Source organism: Paramormyrops kingsleyae, unplaced genomic scaffold (assembly GCF_048594095.1).
Source record: "Paramormyrops kingsleyae isolate MSU_618 unplaced genomic scaffold, PKINGS_0.4 ups35, whole genome shotgun sequence".
In the NCBI taxonomy this organism is placed as follows: domain Eukaryota; kingdom Metazoa; phylum Chordata; class Actinopteri; order Osteoglossiformes; family Mormyridae; genus Paramormyrops; species Paramormyrops kingsleyae.
Genome location: NW_027325973.1, coordinates 332295 through 350062, shown reverse-complemented (window position 1 = coordinate 350062; position 17768 = coordinate 332295). Strand labels below are relative to the sequence as shown.

Sequence of the window (17768 nt, the reverse complement as noted above, 5' to 3'; positions counted from 1 at the left end):
CCGGCTTAGCGGCTGGCGTTAGGTGCCCGGTGGCGCGGCTGTGGTCTCCCTGGATCACGCGTGGACTCGCCGGGCGACACCTGCCAGAGGGGCTGGTGAGGGCTGAGCCGCGCCAGCTCCGTCGGCATCCCGCATGCCGGCGCCCGGCGGGGCGCAATTTGTGGGTATCGCTTCTCGGCCTTTTGGCTAAGATCAAGTGTAGTATCTGTTCTTATCAGTTTAATATCTGATACGTCCCCCATGGAGGGGACCACATATTAAACGGATTTTTGGAACAGGGAGCCGGAAGTGGGGCTTGCCCCGTCCGCTCCACGCATCGACCCGGTATTGCAGTGCTTCCGGGAATGGTGCACCTCTACTGCCCCCTGTTGTCGAAAGGCAGAACTGACTGACTGACTGACTGACTGACTGACTGACTGACTGAGTGAGTGAGTGAGTGACTAATAGACTGAGTGCTGTGAGGGGGGGGGCCCTGTCTGTGCGTGGCCCCCGTTTCCCGCCGTTTTTTTTTTTTTTTTTTTTTTTTTTTTTTTTTTTTTTTAAAGGAAGGTGACACACTGTTTGTGCGGTGGACAGCTGCGCTGAGGTAAGGCATGATGTCATCTTTGCCTTTTGAATTTCCCCTCATGTTTGTTAAAATGATTGCTGTCTTTTGAGAGGACAGGAGGACAGGGAGGAGTCGGGGCCCCGAGGACGGCGGCTGCGACGCCCCTGGGCATTCTACTCCGAGCGGGGGCGTCACGCAGGCCCGGCTAACGGCGACGGGCTTGGCGGCGGCCCCATATCGACTCGGGTCTCTCTTCATCCCGTATAAATCTTTCGCCTTTTACTAAAGATTTCCGTGGAGAGGGATAGCGATGAGTTCATGGTATTTTTGGAGGCTCTGCCCAAGCAGAGCTGCACTGCTGCTGTCAAAGGAAGACTGGGCCCGGCTTAGCGGCTGGCGTTAGGTGCCCGGTGGCGCGGCTGTGGTCTCCCTGGATCACGCGTGGACTCGCCGGGCGACACCTGCCAGAGGGGCTGGTGAGGGCTGAGCCGCGCCAGCTCCGTCGGCATCCCGCATGCCGGCGCCCGGCGGGGCGCAATTTGTGGGTATCGCTTCTCGGCCTTTTGGCTAAGATCAAGTGTAGTATCTGTTCTTATCAGTTTAATATCTGATACGTCCCCCATGGAGGGGACCACATATTAAACGGATTTTTGGAACAGGGAGCCGGAAGTGGGGCTTGCCCCGTCCGCTCCACGCATCGACCCGGTATTGCAGTGCTTCCGGGAATGGTGCACCTCTACTGCCCCCTGTTGTCGAAAGGCAGAACTGACTGACTGACTGACTGACTGACTGACTGACTGACTGACTGACTGACTGAGTGAGTGAGTGAGTGACTAATAGACTGAGTGCTGTGAGGGGGGGGGCCCTGTCTGTGCGTGGCCCCCGTTTCCCGCCGGTTTTCTTTTTTTTTTTTTTTTTTTTTTTTTTTTTTTTTAAAGGAAGGTGACACACTGTTTGTGCGGTGGACAGCTGCGCTGAGGTAAGGCATGATGTCATCTTTGCCTTTTGAATTTCCCCTCATGTTTGTTAAAATGATTGCTGTCTTTTGAGAGGACAGGAGGACAGGGAGGAGTCGGGGCCCCGAGGACGGCGGCTGCGACGCCCCTGGGCATTCTACTCCGAGCGGGGGCGTCACGCAGGCCCGGCTAACGGCGACGGGCTTGGCGGCGGCCCCATATCGACTCGGGTCTCTCTTCATCCCGTATAAATCTTTCGCCTTTTACTAAAGATTTCCGTGGAGAGGGATAGCGATGAGTTCATGGTATTTTTGGAGGCTCTGCCCAAGCAGAGCTGCACTGCTGCTGTCAAAGGAAGACTGGGCCCGGCTTAGCGGCTGGCGTTAGGTGCCCGGTGGCGCGGCTGTGGTCTCCCTGGATCACGCGTGGACTCGCCGGGCGACACCTGCCAGAGGGGCTGGTGAGGGCTGAGCCGCGCCAGCTCCGTCGGCATCCCGCATGCCGGCGCCCGGCGGGGCGCAATTTGTGGGTATCGCTTCTCGGCCTTTTGGCTAAGATCAAGTGTAGTATCTGTTCTTATCAGTTTAATATCTGATACGTCCCCCATGGAGGGGACCACATATTAAACGGATTTTTGGAACAGGGAGCCGGAAGTGGGGCTTGCCCCGTCCGCTCCACGCATCGACCCGGTATTGCAGTGCTTCCGGGAATGGTGCACCTCTACTGCCCCCTGTTGTCGAAAGGCAGAACTGACTGACTGACTGACTGACTGACTGACTGACTGACTGACTGACTGACTGACTGACTGACTGAGTGAGTGAGTGAGTGACTAATAGACTGAGTGCTGTGAGGGGGGGGGCCCTGTCTGTGCGTGGCCCCCGTTTCCCGCCGTTTTTCTTTTTTTTTTTTTTTTTTTTTTTTTTTTTTTTTAAAGGAAGGTGACACACTGTTTGTGCGGTGGACAGCTGCGCTGAGGTAAGGCATGATGTCATCTTTGCCTTTTGAATTTCCCCTCATGTTTGTTAAAATGATTGCTGTCTTTTGAGAGGACAGGAGGACAGGGAGGAGTCGGGGCCCCGAGGACGGCGGCTGCGACGCCCCTGGGCATTCTACTCCGAGCGGGGGCGTCACGCAGGCCCGGCTAACGGCGACGGGCTTGGCGGCGGCCCCATATCGACTCGGGTCTCTCTTCATCCCGTATAAATCTTTCGCCTTTTACTAAAGATTTCCGTGGAGAGGGATAGCGATGAGTTCATGGTATTTTTGGAGGCTCTGCCCAAGCAGAGCTGCACTGCTGCTGTCAAAGGAAGACTGGGCCCGGCTTAGCGGCTGGCGTTAGGTGCCCGGTGGCGCGGCTGTGGTCTCCCTGGATCACGCGTGGACTCGCCGGGCGACACCTGCCAGAGGGGCTGGTGAGGGCTGAGCCGCGCCAGCTCCGTCGGCATCCCGCATGCCGGCGCCCGGCGGGGCGCAATTTGTGGGTATCGCTTCTCGGCCTTTTGGCTAAGATCAAGTGTAGTATCTGTTCTTATCAGTTTAATATCTGATACGTCCCCCATGGAGGGGACCACATATTAAACGGATTTTTGGAACAGGGAGCCGGAAGTGGGGCTTGCCCCGTCCGCTCCACGCATCGACCCGGTATTGCAGTGCTTCCGGGAATGGTGCACCTCTACTGCCCCCTGTTGTCGAAAGGCAGAACTGACTGACTGACTGACTGACTGACTGACTGACTGACTGACTGACTGACTGAGTGAGTGAGTGAGTGACTAATAGACTGAGTGCTGTGAGGGGGGGGGGCCCTGTCTGTGCGTGGCCCCCGTTTCCCGCCGGTTTTCTTTTTTTTTTTTTTTTTTTTTTTTTTTTTTTTTAAAGGAAGGTGACACACTGTTTGTGCGGTGGACAGCTGCGCTGAGGTAAGGCATGATGTCATCTTTGCCTTTTGAATTTCCCCTCATGTTTGTTAAAATGATTGCTGTCTTTTGAGAGGACAGGAGGACAGGGAGGAGTCGGGGCCCCGAGGACGGCGGCTGCGACGCCCCTGGGCATTCTACTCCGAGCGGGGGCGTCACGCAGGCCCGGCTAACGGCGACGGGCTTGGCGGCGGCCCCATATCGACTCGGGTCTCTCTTCATCCCGTATAAATCTTTCGCCTTTTACTAAAGATTTCCGTGGAGAGGGATAGCGATGAGTTCATGGTATTTTTGGAGGCTCTGCCCAAGCAGAGCTGCACTGCTGCTGTCAAAGGAAGACTGGGCCCGGCTTAGCGGCTGGCGTTAGGTGCCCGGTGGCGCGGCTGTGGTCTCCCTGGATCACGCGTGGACTCGCCGGGCGACACCTGCCAGAGGGGCTGGTGAGGGCTGAGCCGCGCCAGCTCCGTCGGCATCCCGCATGCCGGCGCCCGGCGGGGCGCAATTTGTGGGTATCGCTTCTCGGCCTTTTGGCTAAGATCAAGTGTAGTATCTGTTCTTATCAGTTTAATATCTGATACGTCCCCCATGGAGGGGACCACATATTAAACGGATTTTTGGAACAGGGAGCCGGAAGTGGGGCTTGCCCCGTCCGCTCCACGCATCGACCCGGTATTGCAGTGCTTCCGGGAATGGTGCACCTCTACTGCCCCCTGTTGTCGAAAGGCAGAACTGACTGACTGACTGACTGACTGACTGACTGAGTGAGTGAGTGAGTGACTAATAGACTGAGTGCTGTGAGGGGGGGGGGCCCTGTCTGTGCGTGGCCCCCGTTTCCCGCCGGTTTTCTTTTTTTTTTTTTTTTTTTTTTTTTTTTTTTTAAAGGAAGGTGACACACTGTTTGTGCGGTGGACAGCTGCGCTGAGGTAAGGCATGATGTCATCTTTGCCTTTTGAATTTCCCCTCATGTTTGTTAAAATGATTGCTGTCTTTTGAGAGGACAGGAGGACAGGGAGGAGTCGGGGCCCCGAGGACGGCGGCTGCGACGCCCCTGGGCATTCTACTCCGAGCGGGGGCGTCACGCAGGCCCGGCTAACGGCGACGGGCTTGGCGGCGGCCCCATATCGACTCGGGTCTCTCTTCATCCCGTATAAATCTTTCGCCTTTTACTAAAGATTTCCGTGGAGAGGGATAGCGATGAGTTCATGGTATTTTTGGAGGCTCTGCCCAAGCAGAGCTGCACTGCTGCTGTCAAAGGAAGACTGGGCCCGGCTTAGCGGCTGGCGTTAGGTGCCCGGTGGCGCGGCTGTGGTCTCCCTGGATCACGCGTGGACTCGCCGGGCGACACCTGCCAGAGGGGCTGGTGAGGGCTGAGCCGCGCCAGCTCCGTCGGCATCCCGCATGCCGGCGCCCGGCGGGGCGCAATTTGTGGGTATCGCTTCTCGGCCTTTTGGCTAAGATCAAGTGTAGTATCTGTTCTTATCAGTTTAATATCTGATACGTCCCCCATGGAGGGGACCACATATTAAACGGATTTTTGGAACAGGGAGCCGGAAGTGGGGCTTGCCCCGTCCGCTCCACGCATCGACCCGGTATTGCAGTGCTTCCGGGAATGGTGCACCTCTACTGCCCCCTGTTGTCGAAAGGCAGAACTGACTGACTGACTGACTGACTGACTGACTGACTGACTGACTGACTGACTGAGTGAGTGAGTGAGTGACTAATAGACTGAGTGCTGTGAGGGGGGGGGCCCTGTCTGTGCGTGGCCCCCGTTTCCCGCCGTTTTTCTTTTTTTTTTTTTTTTTTTTTTTTTTTTTTTTTTTAAAGGAAGGTGACACACTGTTTGTGCGGTGGACAGCTGCGCTGAGGTAAGGCATGATGTCATCTTTGCCTTTTGAATTTCCCCTCATGTTTGTTAAAATGATTGCTGTCTTTTGAGAGGACAGGAGGACAGGGAGGAGTCGGGGCCCCGAGGACGGCGGCTGCGACGCCCCTGGGCATTCTACTCCGAGCGGGGGCGTCACGCAGGCCCGGCTAACGGCGACGGGCTTGGCGGCGGCCCCATATCGACTCGGGTCTCTCTTCATCCCGTATAAATCTTTCGCCTTTTACTAAAGATTTCCGTGGAGAGGGATAGCGATGAGTTCATGGTATTTTTGGAGGCTCTGCCCAAGCAGAGCTGCACTGCTGCTGTCAAAGGAAGACTGGGCCCGGCTTAGCGGCTGGCGTTAGGTGCCCGGTGGCGCGGCTGTGGTCTCCCTGGATCACGCGTGGACTCGCCGGGCGACACCTGCCAGAGGGGCTGGTGAGGGCTGAGCCGCGCCAGCTCCGTCGGCATCCCGCATGCCGGCGCCCGGCGGGGCGCAATTTGTGGGTATCGCTTCTCGGCCTTTTGGCTAAGATCAAGTGTAGTATCTGTTCTTATCAGTTTAATATCTGATACGTCCCCCATGGAGGGGACCACATATTAAACGGATTTTTGGAACAGGGAGCCGGAAGTGGGGCTTGCCCCGTCCGCTCCACGCATCGACCCGGTATTGCAGTGCTTCCGGGAATGGTGCACCTCTACTGCCCCCTGTTGTCGAAAGGCAGAACTGACTGACTGACTGACTGACTGACTGACTGAGTGAGTGAGTGAGTGACTAATAGACTGAGTGCTGTGAGGGGGGGGGCCCTGTCTGTGCGTGGCCCCCGTTTCCCGCCGTTTTTCTTTTTTTTTTTTTTTTTTTTTTTTTTTTTTTTTAAAGGAAGGTGACACACTGTTTGTGCGGTGGACAGCTGCGCTGAGGTAAGGCATGATGTCATCTTTGCCTTTTGAATTTCCCCTCATGTTTGTTAAAATGATTGCTGTCTTTTGAGAGGACAGGAGGACAGGGAGGAGTCGGGGCCCCGAGGACGGCGGCTGCGACGCCCCTGGGCATTCTACTCCGAGCGGGGGCGTCACGCAGGCCCGGCTAACGGCGACGGGCTTGGCGGCGGCCCCATATCGACTCGGGTCTCTCTTCATCCCGTATAAATCTTTCGCCTTTTACTAAAGATTTCCGTGGAGAGGGATAGCGATGAGTTCATGGTATTTTTGGAGGCTCTGCCCAAGCAGAGCTGCACTGCTGCTGTCAAAGGAAGACTGGGCCCGGCTTAGCGGCTGGCGTTAGGTGCCCGGTGGCGCGGCTGTGGTCTCCCTGGATCACGCGTGGACTCGCCGGGCGACACCTGCCAGAGGGGCTGGTGAGGGCTGAGCCGCGCCAGCTCCGTCGGCATCCCGCATGCCGGCGCCCGGCGGGGCGCAATTTGTGGGTATCGCTTCTCGGCCTTTTGGCTAAGATCAAGTGCTGCTTTTTGGAGGGATTTTTATTGCCAGGTTTTTTAGTGGAGGCAACAGCGAACCTAAAGCGTGACCAGCAGGTGGCTTGACCGCCGCTGCCACGGGGCTAGCTGTTGTCTCCTTTTAGCGCTTTTTTTTATTTTGGGTAGCCCTTGCAAGCCTAACGTGCAGGTTCGGGTGGCTTGACCGCCGTTCCCGCAGGGTGAGCTTGGGGTTTTATTTCCAGCTTTTATTAGTTTAGGCACCCAGCTGGGACACGTCGACTCCCTGCCCGGCTCCCGAGGACTCTCTTGCCCACCATCGCCAGGATGTCCGGGAGCCCACACAGGACCGTCGTAGTCATCCGGCATACAGCAGCCTTCAAGTGGACTCACCAGGAGGAACCGGAGAGTTTCCCGGAGAGACTGAGCTTCATCCGGGAGGTGCTCTTCGGCCTCCTGGGACTCACCATGGAAGACATCATCTGTGTGCAGCGCAACCAGTCTTCGGCCTTCTTCTATGTGACTTGCACTACGGAAGAGGGCTACAAGAGGATGTTGGCTGCATGCAGCCGCTTGGAGGAAGAGCTTCGCCGGATGTTCTATGACGTGGAGCCACTGTGGAAGCTGGACCGGAGAGTGATCACCGTCCACGTCTTGGACCCCTTCGTTCCAGCTGAAGCGGTGGCTGCCTTCCTGGGCAGGTTTGTCGACGTGGTCCCTGGGCACAGGGACGTGAGAGACCAGCTGGGTGTCTGGACTGGGCGCAGGCAGTTCCGGGTGTGCCTGCGCCCCGACGCTAGCTCCCCTGACGGGTATAGCCACCCACCTGCTTATTTTATTATAGGTCGTTGCAAGGGCTACCTTTTTTACTCCGGGCAACCCTCCTCCTGCCGCTTGTGCCACGGCCTGGGCCACACCGCGGACTCCTGTACCACCATGAAGTGCTGGAGATGCCTGGACGTCGGTCACCTGGCGAAGGACTGCAAGGGCCCCCTCCGGTGTAACCTGTGCAGAGGTGAGGACCATCTGGCTCGGAGCTGCCCTCAGCGCAAACCGTCCTGGGCCGACGCCGTTGCTCGGGGTTCGGCTGTGGACGGGGCCCGACAGCAGGCACTGCCGGGCTGCGCTGAGATGCACGGGGGAGCCGAGAGGGGAGCTGAGAACAGCGAGGAACAGCCCTTCGCCGGTGCCGATGGGGAGTCCACGGCCTCCAGCGCTTCGGTGGAGTCCCCTGGTAAGGGTCAAGTGGCCGTGGCTGAAAAGCGCGCAACCTCTCCCTCCAGGTTTGTCCAATGCAGGAGGAGGAAGAAGGCCCGGAGGAACGAGGACACTGCTTTAGGCCGAGAAGCGATCTTCCCCTTAGAGCAAATGGATCTGCAAAGTGTTTTGGTCTCCCCCCAAGAGAGACGTTTTTATGCAGGGCAGCAGGACTTTGCTAATGAACGCTCTTTTTTAGTTGCTGCCGAGTCGGGGGGGGACCTTAGTTTTAATGGGGATATTGGTGATGATGATAGTGTTTTACCTTTTTAAACATTTTAGGATTTCTGCTGTATTTATGTATTTAATACTGTTTTAACGTGTGTTGTAATGGTGTTGTAGGGTTGAAGTATTTTAGAAGTTTTATGTATGTGGTATTATATGATTGTTTTATAATATGTGTTATATATGTTGTTGTTTTATGATTGAATAGGTTAGGAGTGTGATTTATATGTGTATTTCTTTTAGTGTTGAAGTTAGCTTATTATGGGTAGTGTGATAAATGTCTTTATAGTTTTATGTGTTGGTTTTAGATTGTATGCAGAAATGTTGATTAAAGATGAATAAAAAAAAAAAAAAAAAAAATCTGTTCTTATCAGTTTAATATCTGATACGTCCCCCATGGAGGGGACCACATATTAAACGGATTTTTGGAACAGGGAGCCGGAAGTGGGGCTTGCCCCGTCCGCTCCACGCATCGACCCGGTATTGCAGTGCTTCCGGGAATGGTGCACCTCTACTGCCCCCTGTTGTCGAAAGGCAGAACTGACTGACTGACTGACTGACTGACTGACTGACTGACTGACTGACTGACTGACTGACTGACTGACTGGAGTGAGTGAGTGAGTGACTAATAGACTGAGTGCTGTGAGGGGGGGGGCCCTGTCTGTGCGTGGCCCCCGTTTCCCGCCGGTTTTCTTTTTTTTTTTTTTTTTTTTTTTTTTTTTTTTAAAGGAAGGTGACACACTGTTTGTGCGGTGGACAGCTGCGCTGAGGTAAGGCATGATGTCATCTTTGCCTTTTGAATTTCCCCTCATGTTTGTTAAAATGATTGCTGTCTTTTGAGAGGACAGGAGGACAGGGAGGAGTCGGGGCCCCGAGGACGGCGGCTGCGACGCCCCTGGGCATTCTACTCCGAGCGGGGGCGTCACGCAGGCCCGGCTAACGGCGACGGGCTTGGCGGCGGCCCCATATCGACTCGGGTCTCTCTTCATCCCGTATAAATCTTTCGCCTTTTACTAAAGATTTCCGTGGAGAGGGATAGCGATGAGTTCATGGTATTTTTGGAGGCTCTGCCCAAGCAGAGCTGCACTGCTGCTGTCAAAGGAAGACTGGGCCCGGCTTAGCGGCTGGCGTTAGGTGCCCGGTGGCGCGGCTGTGGTCTCCCTGGATCACGCGTGGACTCGCCGGGCGACACCTGCCAGAGGGGCTGGTGAGGGCTGAGCCGCGCCAGCTCCGTCGGCATCCCGCATGCCGGCGCCCGGCGGGGCGCAATTTGTGGGTATCGCTTCTCGGCCTTTTGGCTAAGATCAAGTGTAGTATCTGTTCTTATCAGTTTAATATCTGATACGTCCCCCATGGAGGGGACCACATATTAAACGGATTTTTGGAACAGGGAGCCGGAAGTGGGGCTTGCCCCGTCCGCTCCACGCATCGACCCGGTATTGCAGTGCTTCCGGGAATGGTGCACCTCTACTGCCCCCTGTTGTCGAAAGGCAGAACTGACTGACTGACTGACTGACTGACTGACTGACTGACTGACTGACTGACTGAGTGAGTGAGTGAGTGACTAATAGACTGAGTGCTGTGAGGGGGGGGGCCCTGTCTGTGCGTGGCCCCCGTTTCCCGCCGTTTTTCTTTTTTTTTTTTTTTTTTTTTTTTTTTTTTTTTTAAAGGAAGGTGACACACTGTTTGTGCGGTGGACAGCTGCGCTGAGGTAAGGCATGATGTCATCTTTGCCTTTTGAATTTCCCCTCATGTTTGTTAAAATGATTGCTGTCTTTTGAGAGGACAGGAGGACAGGGAGGAGTCGGGGCCCCGAGGACGGCGGCTGCGACGCCCCTGGGCATTCTACTCCGAGCGGGGGCGTCACGCAGGCCCGGCTAACGGCGACGGGCTTGGCGGCGGCCCCATATCGACTCGGGTCTCTCTTCATCCCGTATAAATCTTTCGCCTTTTACTAAAGATTTCCGTGGAGAGGGATAGCGATGAGTTCATGGTATTTTTGGAGGCTCTGCCCAAGCAGAGCTGCACTGCTGCTGTCAAAGGAAGACTGGGCCCGGCTTAGCGGCTGGCGTTAGGTGCCCGGTGGCGCGGCTGTGGTCTCCCTGGATCACGCGTGGACTCGCCGGGCGACACCTGCCAGAGGGGCTGGTGAGGGCTGAGCCGCGCCAGCTCCGTCGGCATCCCGCATGCCGGCGCCCGGCGGGGCGCAATTTGTGGGTATCGCTTCTCGGCCTTTTGGCTAAGATCAAGTTTTTAAAAACTTTTGGCGTTTTTCTTAGCCGTTTTACCCGTCGTGTTTTTTAGTTTAGCGGATACCAAGGGGATCCTAATGCGTGCCCAGCAGGTGGCCTGACCGCCGCTGCCACGGGGTGAACCTTGGTATCCTGTTTTAGTGTTTTTCAGCCCTTGTTTGTTTTTATTCACTTTTATTATTTTATTTTTTAGTCTAGTTTTTAGCTCAGCCCGTCTTGGACTACGGCGGAAGGACCTCTGGAACACTGCGCCTTGCTCCACTCCGAGTGGGACGGCTGATGCCGGAGCACCCCAGCTGGAGGATGGCAGCTACGACTCCCAGGACGGCAGTGACGGCCCCAGCGGCGGCTCCAGTGGCCGGGACGACCCCCTCCTCCGGACCGGGTCCGATGGTAGGTGGCGGTCTGCTTAACACGGCCCGGTTCCGTTGGAGGAACCTGGATGGAGAGGCCCAGTTTCACGACAGGGTCTTCTTCATCCGGGAGGTGGTGTTTGGTGTGCTGGGCTTTAAGCTGGAGGACCTGATCTGCGTCCAGAGGAACCATCCCCAGAGGTTTCTGGATGTTACCTTGGCCTCTGAGGAGGCATACCGGAGGGTGCTGGAGCAGAGCAAGTCCGACCACCCGCTCTTGAATATGTACTCGGTTGAGCCCTTGTGGTTTACGGACAAGCGGGTGGTAACGGTGCATGTGTTCAATCCTTACGTGTCGGCGGAGGCCGTCTGCCATTTTCTCACTAAACACGTTGAGGTTTTACCAGGACACAGAGACGTCCGGGACGAGCTGGGTGTGTGGAATGGGCGCCGCCAGTTTCAGGTGCGACTGCGGCCGGATGGAAAGGGGGGATATCTTCATCCCCCAGCCTACTTTTCCATCGGGCCCAACAGGGGGTACCTGTTCTACACTGGACAGCCTACCTTCTGCCGGTCGTGCCAGGGCCATGGACACAAGGCGGAGGACTGCCCGGACCTTAAGTGCCGTAACTGCCTTGAGCCCGGGCACATGGCTAAGGACTGTAAGGGCCCCCAACGTTGCCGCCACTGTAGCAGCGAGGAGCACCTGGCCCGTGTCTGCCCCCAGCGCTCCTATGCGGGCGTTCTGGCGGGTGGTGGGCAGGTGAGGCGGGTGCCGGACCGGGAGCTGCTCCCTGCCCCAAAGCCAGGGGGGCCTCAGGAGAGGTCAGTGGGGGCCCAGGAAGAAGTGGCCAGGTCCCCAGTGAAGACCCCGTTGGGGGCTGAGGGGCCCCGGGCTCAGGCTGGGCAGTCCCCGCAGGCCCGGGCCGGGGTCACCAAAAGGAAGAAGAAGGGTGACCCCAAGGACAAAACTAAGAAGACGAGGAAGGAAGCAGAGGAGGCAACAGGTACCCCCAAGGAGGCGGCGCCCCCAGCTGAGGCCCCTGTACAGGTCGTATCGCCCCCCGCCCCCAAAACAGAAGATATAAGTTGGAATTTGTCAATGTTGTCCCCAGCCCTTCCCCAGGAGGACATTACCTTTTCGGGCCTGGAGGTTTCACCAAACGACCAGGCCTACCTGGAGGACTCCATGCTGGGGAAAATTCTGGGCATGAGCGGGGAGGGGGAACAGGGGTCTTAATAGCTGGTTTTAGGGTTTATAGTTTTTAAAATTTTTATGGTTTTAATTTCTTATTGTTTTATTCTTTTTTTAATCCCCCCATGGCTGATTTTAAAATTTTTACTGTTAACGTCAGAGGGTTGAGGAACCCAGTCAAAAGGGCCGCGGTCTTTGATGAACTGACATCCTCCCCTTTCAATCTCTGTTTCTTGCAGGAAGTCCACCTCAGGGACCAGCGGGACGTGGCTCTTTTCTCACAAGCGTGGAAGAGGGGTAAGTCCTGCTGGAGCGTTGGTGGTGTCCATTCTTCAGGCGTCGGCATCCTTTTTGGTGACCGGGCCTTTGAGAATGTGAGTACCTTCACTGTAGTGCAGGGAAGGGTTTTGGGAGTGGACGCCACCTGGAGAGGTCAGCACATCCGGGCGATGTGCGTTTACGCTCCAGTGGAGGCCTCGTCCCGCATTGCGCTTTTTGAGGAGCTGGCCCAGTTTTGTGTCACTAATAGACACATAATTTTAGGAGGGGACTTCAATACTTTTTTAGAAGGGAAAGGGGATGTCAGCACTAAACATTTTAGGAATTTGATCCGCAGCCTCAACCTCTCTGATGGTTTTAAAACGTGCAACCCCACAGATCCGGGCCATACCTGGCACAACAGTCGTGGGGCCAGCAGCCGTATTGATTATATTTTAGCTTCGCCCTCTGTTGTTTTTAGGAAGGTTTTGAGGTCTCCACGGTGGTACTCGGACCATACATCGGTCGAGGCCACAGTTTCCATTGACGCCCCTACCTTCGGGAGGGGCTATTGGAAGCTGAACGTGGAGATCTTAGAAGAGAGAGACTTTAGGTCTCTCTTCCTGGATCATTTTACTGCGTGGCGGGGCTGTAAGGCAGCCTACGTCTCCACGGCCGCATGGTGGGAGAGCGTAAAAGAGAGGGTTAGAGCTCTAGCTATCCACTATTGCGGCCAGCGTAAAGCTAAAAGGCTTTACGAAATCCAACGGCTAGAGACCAGGCTGCAGAGGGAGTATGCCCGCCACAACAACGGAGGGGCTTTTAACTTTGAGGAGGTGCAGGCAGCCAAAGCTAAGCTGAGGGGCCTGCACGAGCAATCGGCTGCGGCCTCCTTGTTTTGGGCCAGGGCTTTGGAAAGGGAGGAGAATGAGAAATGTACAGCCTTCTTCTTTAATAAGGTGAAACTGGCCCGTGAGGAAAAGTGTTTCACTGCCCTCCGGGACCAAGGAGGCAACCTGGTCTCCGATTCGGCCCGGATGCTGGAGGTTGCTAAATGTTTTTACGGTGACCTTTTTAAGAAAAGGGAGACCGAACCTGAGCTAGGGGAGCAGTTTTTATCTAAACTCAAACCTAGTCTTCCCAGTGAGGCAAGGGACAGCTTAGATGCCCCCTTCACTCTAGCCGAGCTGACTGAGGTGCTAGGCAAAATGAACCGGCGCAAAGTTCCTGGTCTCGATGGACTCCCCGTGGAATTCTATTCCACGTTTTGGGAAGTCCTCGGGCCGGAGCTGCTAGAAGTGGCTGAGGACGTGCAGCGTCAGGGCATGCTCACCAAGAGCATGCGGTCAGGGGTCTTGTCTTTGTTGTACAAGAAGGGCGATCGTGCCGAACTTGGCAACTGGAGACCCCTGACAATGCTTTGCGTAGATGCAAAGATCATAGCAAAGACCCTAACTGAGCGCCTAAAAAAGGCCATGACCCACCTGGTTCATAGTGACCAGACTTGCGGGGTCCCGGGTCGATCTGCGACTTGGAATTTACATTTAATTCGGGACGCGATCGCCTGGGCTGAGGACAGGAATGTCCCTCTGGCACTCGTTAGCTTGGACCAGGAGAAGGCGTTTGACCGAGTGGACCACTGCTTCCTGTTTGGGGTATTGAGCAGGCTAGGTTTTGGGCCTAAGTTCTTGGGATGGGTTCATGCGCTTTATACTGAGGTTGGTAGCCATGTGTCGATTAATGGTTCCCTCAGTGATTGGGTTCCCCAGTCAAGTGGAGTGAGGCAGGGTTGCCCTCTCTCCCCCCTCCTCTACGCTCTATATATAGAGCCGTTGGCGAGCGCCATCCGTGCCCATCCAGGTATCAACGGCCTGATCCTGCCAGGGAGTGGGGGCCTGACGGTAAAGCTGGCCCAGTACGCAGACGATACCACTCTGTTTGTGTGCTCGGACCATGCGCTCGGTCACGCCCTGGGCTTGGTGCAGGCGTTCGGGAAGGCCTCCGGGGCTGCACTTAACCTGAGCAAGTCGGTGGTCAAGTACTTTGGCAGCTGGAAGGCGAGAGAGGACGTCCCGGGGGGGCTCACTCTCTGCGGCGGCCCTCTCAAGGTGTTGGGGGTTAACTTTCTTTCGAAAGGTGCTGCCCGGGTAAACTGGGAAGAGCGTTTGACGATCGCCAGGCGGAAGATGGGGATGTGGAAGGCCAGGTCCCTGTCCTTCCTGGGTAAGGTTCTCGCCTTGAAGGTTGATATCCTTCCCACCCTCCTCTACCTCGCCCATGTGTTCCCCATGCCCCGCTTCATGCGGAGAGGCTTAACTAAGGATGTGTTTAACCTTGTTTGGGGCGGCAGGTATGAGTATGTGAGGAGGGAAGTGATGTACCTTGGAAAGGACAGTGGGGGGAGGGATGTTCCTGACTTCCCTCTCAAGCTTGACTGCCTGTTCTTCTCCCAGATCTGTGCACGTCTGGTGGCTCCCCTAGAACACCCCCACCAGTATTTTGTTCACTTGTGGCTGGCCCTGCCCATGAGACGTCTGTTGACGTCGTGGTCCAACGCCGGGCCCAAGGCGGAGACGCTGCCGACCCACTATCACCATGCTATTAAGTGGAGTAAGTCTCTTCCGGCAGGTCTCCCCCCAGGGACCCTCACCAGGCACCGAGCCCTGTATCGGGCTGTGCTGGTGAAGAGGGGAACCCGTGCTGTGCTGGGCCTGGAGAAGGACACCTGGACCAGGATCCAGCCCAAGGGGTTGGATAACCGGCTGCAGGACCTGAACTGGCAGTGTGTGCATGGTAAGCTGCCGGTCAGGGATGTACTGTACAGGCACAAGCTGACCAGACACTCAGGCTGCCCACGTCCCGAGTGCTCAGAGGAGGAGACCCTCAGGCACGCCTTTTGGGACTGTGGGTATGCCAGGGAGGTCTGGAGATCAGTGCAAGGCCTGTGCAGGAAACTAGACCCGCAGTTTGTGTTGTCCTACGATAAGGTGATGATGGGGTGGCCCCAAGGTCCTCAGACTCCCTTCCCGCCCCGGATGTGGCTGCTGATCAGCATGACCAAACGTGAACTTTGGAATGCAAGGTCGGCACTCATCCATAAAGGGGCAGATTTGAGGGCCTGGGGATTATATCGAAAGATTGTGGCGGACTTGGATTTCAGGATGGAGCGGGACATCATCCAGTGGGGCTACCACGAGGCCAAGGAAAGGTGGAAGGGCCTTCTGCGGCCATAGCCCCACTAACATCTTGGTGAGTACGAGCTCCATCCAGGAAGGTCGGTGTGGCACGTGAGTTGTGAACGCACGCACCTTATACTGTGCCTTTCTTGGTGGTGCGTTAATGTTTTTTTTCAGTGTCACACCATAAAGTTCACAAGGATCGGAAACCCTTTGCAATGGGATTTTAAGCCTGGGGGTGATTTTGAAAATAACCACTGACACTCAATGGTTTTTGATTAATATTTGCTTATTTATTGAATGTCTGGTGTGGTTTATGTATTTTATATTTAAATTTTAAACTCTGATATGGGCTGAATTTTAACGGTGTGTTAATGTCTTGTTTGAAATCCTTTTAAGGAGATTATAATTGTAATATTTTATTGATTGAAATAAAAATTGTAATTGAATTTGAAATAGCCGGAATGATGAGTGAAGGTTGGCCGAGTTGATGAAGCGACGGGTATCCAACTCTGACTGGTACAAGGAAAAAAAAAAAAAAAAAAAAAAAAAAAAATCTGTTCTTATCAGTTTAATATCTGATACGTCCCCCATGGAGGGGACCACATATTAAACGGATTTTTGGAACAGGGAGCCGGAAGTGGGGCTTGCCCCGTCCGCTCCACGCATCGACCCGGTATTGCAGTGCTTCCGGGAATGGTGCACCTCTACTGCCCCCTGTTGTCGAAAGGCAGAACTGACTGACTGACTGACTGACTGACTGACTGACTGACTGACTGAGTGAGTGAGTGAGTGACTAATAGACTGAGTGCTGTGAGGGGGGGGGCCCTGTCTGTGCGTGGCCCCCGTTTCCCGCCGTTTTTCTTTTTTTTTTTTTTTTTTTTTTTTTTTTTTTTTTAAAGGAAGGTGACACACTGTTTGTGCGGTGGACAGCTGCGCTGAGGTAAGGCATGATGTCATCTTTGCCTTTTGAATTTCCCCTCATGTTTGTTAAAATGATTGCTGTCTTTTGAGAGGACAGGAGGACAGGGAGGAGTCGGGGCCCCGAGGACGGCGGCTGCGACGCCCCTGGGCATTCTACTCCGAGCGGGGGCGTCACGCAGGCCCGGCTAACGGCGACGGGCTTGGCGGCGGCCCCATATCGACTCGGGTCTCTCTTCATCCCGTATAAATCTTTCGCCTTTTACTAAAGATTTCCGTGGAGAGGGATAGCGATGAGTTCATGGTATTTTTGGAGGCTCTGCCCAAGCAGAGCTGCACTGCTGCTGTCAAAGGAAGACTGGGCCCGGCTTAGCGGCTGGCGTTAGGTGCCCGGTGGCGCGGCTGTGGTCTCCCTGGATCACGCGTGGACTCGCCGGGCGACACCTGCCAGAGGGGCTGGTGAGGGCTGAGCCGCGCCAGCTCCGTCGGCATCCCGCATGCCGGCGCCCGGCGGGGCGCAATTTGTGGGTATCGCTTCTCGGCCTTTTGGCTAAGATCAAGTGTAGTATCTGTTCTTATCAGTTTAATATCTGATACGTCCCCCATGGAGGGGACCACATATTAAACGGATTTTTGGAACAGGGAGCCGGAAGTGGGGCTTGCCCCGTCCGCTCCACGCATCGACCCGGTATTGCAGTGCTTCCGGGAATGGTGCACCTCTACTGCCCCCTGTTGTCGAAAGGCAGAACTGACTGACTGACTGACTGACTGACTGACTGACTGACTGACTGACTGACTGACTGAGTGAGTGAGTGAGTGACTAATAGACTGAGTGCTGTGAGGGGGGGGGCCCTGTCTGTGCGTGGCCCCCGTTTCCCGCCGGTTTTCTTTTTTTTTTTTTTTTTTTTTTTTTTTTTTTTAAAGGAAGGTGACACACTGTTTGTGCGGTGGACAGCTGCGCTGAGGTAAGGCATGATGTCATCTTTGCCTTTTGAATTTCCCCTCATGTTTGTTAAAATGATTGCTGTCTTTTGAGAGGACAGGAGGACAGGGAGGAGTCGGGGCCCCGAGGACGGCGGCTGCGACGCCCCTGGGCATTCTACTCCGAGCGGGGGCGTCACGCAGGCCCGGCTAACGGCGACGGGCTTGGCGGCGGCCCCATATCGACTCGGGTCTCTCTTCATCCCGTATAAATCTTTCGCCTTTTACTAAAGATTTCCGTGGAGAGGGATAGCGATGAGTTCATGGTATTTTTGGAGGCTCTGCCCAAGCAGAGCTGCACTGCTGCTGTCAAAGGAAGACTGGGCCCGGCTTAGCGGCTGGCGTTAGGTGCCCGGTGGCGCGGCTGTGGTCTCCCTGGATCACGCGTGGACTCGCCGGGCGACACCTGCCAGAGGGGCTGGTGAGGGCTGAGC

General features: G+C 55.5%; 20 non-coding genes and 2 pseudogenes across 20 annotated transcripts; all 22 read left to right on the top strand.

The window, feature by feature from the left end:
* The first annotated feature begins 166 nt into the window (after positions 1 to 166).
* On the top strand, positions 167 to 358 carry LOC140585928 (U2 spliceosomal RNA). Its single transcript, XR_011987865.1, has one exon. It is a non-coding gene; the product is annotated as a U2 spliceosomal RNA (small nuclear RNA).
* A 427-nt stretch (positions 359 to 785) lies between these two features.
* LOC140585678 (U5 spliceosomal RNA) lies at positions 786 to 899 on the top strand. The gene has a single exon (XR_011987616.1). It is a non-coding gene; the product is annotated as a U5 spliceosomal RNA (small nuclear RNA).
* Positions 900 to 1094: 195 nt separating this feature from the next.
* Positions 1095 to 1286, top strand: LOC140585927 (U2 spliceosomal RNA). Its single transcript, XR_011987864.1, has one exon. It is a non-coding gene; the product is annotated as a U2 spliceosomal RNA (small nuclear RNA).
* A 439-nt stretch (positions 1287 to 1725) lies between these two features.
* Positions 1726 to 1839, top strand: LOC140585677 (U5 spliceosomal RNA). The gene has a single exon (XR_011987615.1). It is a non-coding gene; the product is annotated as a U5 spliceosomal RNA (small nuclear RNA).
* A 195-nt stretch (positions 1840 to 2034) lies between these two features.
* LOC140585926 (U2 spliceosomal RNA) lies at positions 2035 to 2226 on the top strand. Its single transcript, XR_011987863.1, has one exon. It is a non-coding gene; the product is annotated as a U2 spliceosomal RNA (small nuclear RNA).
* A 451-nt stretch (positions 2227 to 2677) lies between these two features.
* LOC140585676 (U5 spliceosomal RNA) lies at positions 2678 to 2791 on the top strand. The gene has a single exon (XR_011987614.1). It is a non-coding gene; the product is annotated as a U5 spliceosomal RNA (small nuclear RNA).
* A 195-nt stretch (positions 2792 to 2986) lies between these two features.
* LOC140585925 (U2 spliceosomal RNA) lies at positions 2987 to 3178 on the top strand. Its single transcript, XR_011987862.1, has one exon. It is a non-coding gene; the product is annotated as a U2 spliceosomal RNA (small nuclear RNA).
* Positions 3179 to 3618: 440 nt separating this feature from the next.
* On the top strand, positions 3619 to 3732 carry LOC140585675 (U5 spliceosomal RNA). The gene has a single exon (XR_011987613.1). It is a non-coding gene; the product is annotated as a U5 spliceosomal RNA (small nuclear RNA).
* A 195-nt stretch (positions 3733 to 3927) lies between these two features.
* Positions 3928 to 4119, top strand: LOC140585924 (U2 spliceosomal RNA). Its single transcript, XR_011987861.1, has one exon. It is a non-coding gene; the product is annotated as a U2 spliceosomal RNA (small nuclear RNA).
* A 419-nt stretch (positions 4120 to 4538) lies between these two features.
* LOC140585674 (U5 spliceosomal RNA) lies at positions 4539 to 4652 on the top strand. Its single transcript, XR_011987612.1, has one exon. It is a non-coding gene; the product is annotated as a U5 spliceosomal RNA (small nuclear RNA).
* A 195-nt stretch (positions 4653 to 4847) lies between these two features.
* LOC140585923 (U2 spliceosomal RNA) lies at positions 4848 to 5039 on the top strand. Its single transcript, XR_011987860.1, has one exon. It is a non-coding gene; the product is annotated as a U2 spliceosomal RNA (small nuclear RNA).
* Positions 5040 to 5480: 441 nt separating this feature from the next.
* LOC140585673 (U5 spliceosomal RNA) lies at positions 5481 to 5594 on the top strand. The gene has a single exon (XR_011987611.1). It is a non-coding gene; the product is annotated as a U5 spliceosomal RNA (small nuclear RNA).
* A 195-nt stretch (positions 5595 to 5789) lies between these two features.
* Positions 5790 to 5981, top strand: LOC140585922 (U2 spliceosomal RNA). The gene has a single exon (XR_011987859.1). It is a non-coding gene; the product is annotated as a U2 spliceosomal RNA (small nuclear RNA).
* A 419-nt stretch (positions 5982 to 6400) lies between these two features.
* Positions 6401 to 6514, top strand: LOC140585672 (U5 spliceosomal RNA). The gene has a single exon (XR_011987610.1). It is a non-coding gene; the product is annotated as a U5 spliceosomal RNA (small nuclear RNA).
* Positions 6515 to 8483: 1969 nt separating this feature from the next.
* LOC140586031 (U2 spliceosomal RNA) lies at positions 8484 to 8712 on the top strand (annotated as a pseudogene).
* A 455-nt stretch (positions 8713 to 9167) lies between these two features.
* On the top strand, positions 9168 to 9281 carry LOC140585670 (U5 spliceosomal RNA). The gene has a single exon (XR_011987608.1). It is a non-coding gene; the product is annotated as a U5 spliceosomal RNA (small nuclear RNA).
* A 195-nt stretch (positions 9282 to 9476) lies between these two features.
* LOC140585921 (U2 spliceosomal RNA) lies at positions 9477 to 9668 on the top strand. The gene has a single exon (XR_011987858.1). It is a non-coding gene; the product is annotated as a U2 spliceosomal RNA (small nuclear RNA).
* Positions 9669 to 10108: 440 nt separating this feature from the next.
* LOC140585669 (U5 spliceosomal RNA) lies at positions 10109 to 10222 on the top strand. Its single transcript, XR_011987607.1, has one exon. It is a non-coding gene; the product is annotated as a U5 spliceosomal RNA (small nuclear RNA).
* Positions 10223 to 15940: 5718 nt separating this feature from the next.
* Positions 15941 to 16142, top strand: LOC140586089 (U2 spliceosomal RNA; annotated as a pseudogene).
* A 432-nt stretch (positions 16143 to 16574) lies between these two features.
* On the top strand, positions 16575 to 16688 carry LOC140585668 (U5 spliceosomal RNA). The gene has a single exon (XR_011987606.1). It is a non-coding gene; the product is annotated as a U5 spliceosomal RNA (small nuclear RNA).
* Positions 16689 to 16883: 195 nt separating this feature from the next.
* LOC140585920 (U2 spliceosomal RNA) lies at positions 16884 to 17075 on the top strand. Its single transcript, XR_011987857.1, has one exon. It is a non-coding gene; the product is annotated as a U2 spliceosomal RNA (small nuclear RNA).
* A 442-nt stretch (positions 17076 to 17517) lies between these two features.
* Positions 17518 to 17631, top strand: LOC140585667 (U5 spliceosomal RNA). Its single transcript, XR_011987605.1, has one exon. It is a non-coding gene; the product is annotated as a U5 spliceosomal RNA (small nuclear RNA).
* Positions 17632 to 17768: the final 137 nt, after the last annotated feature.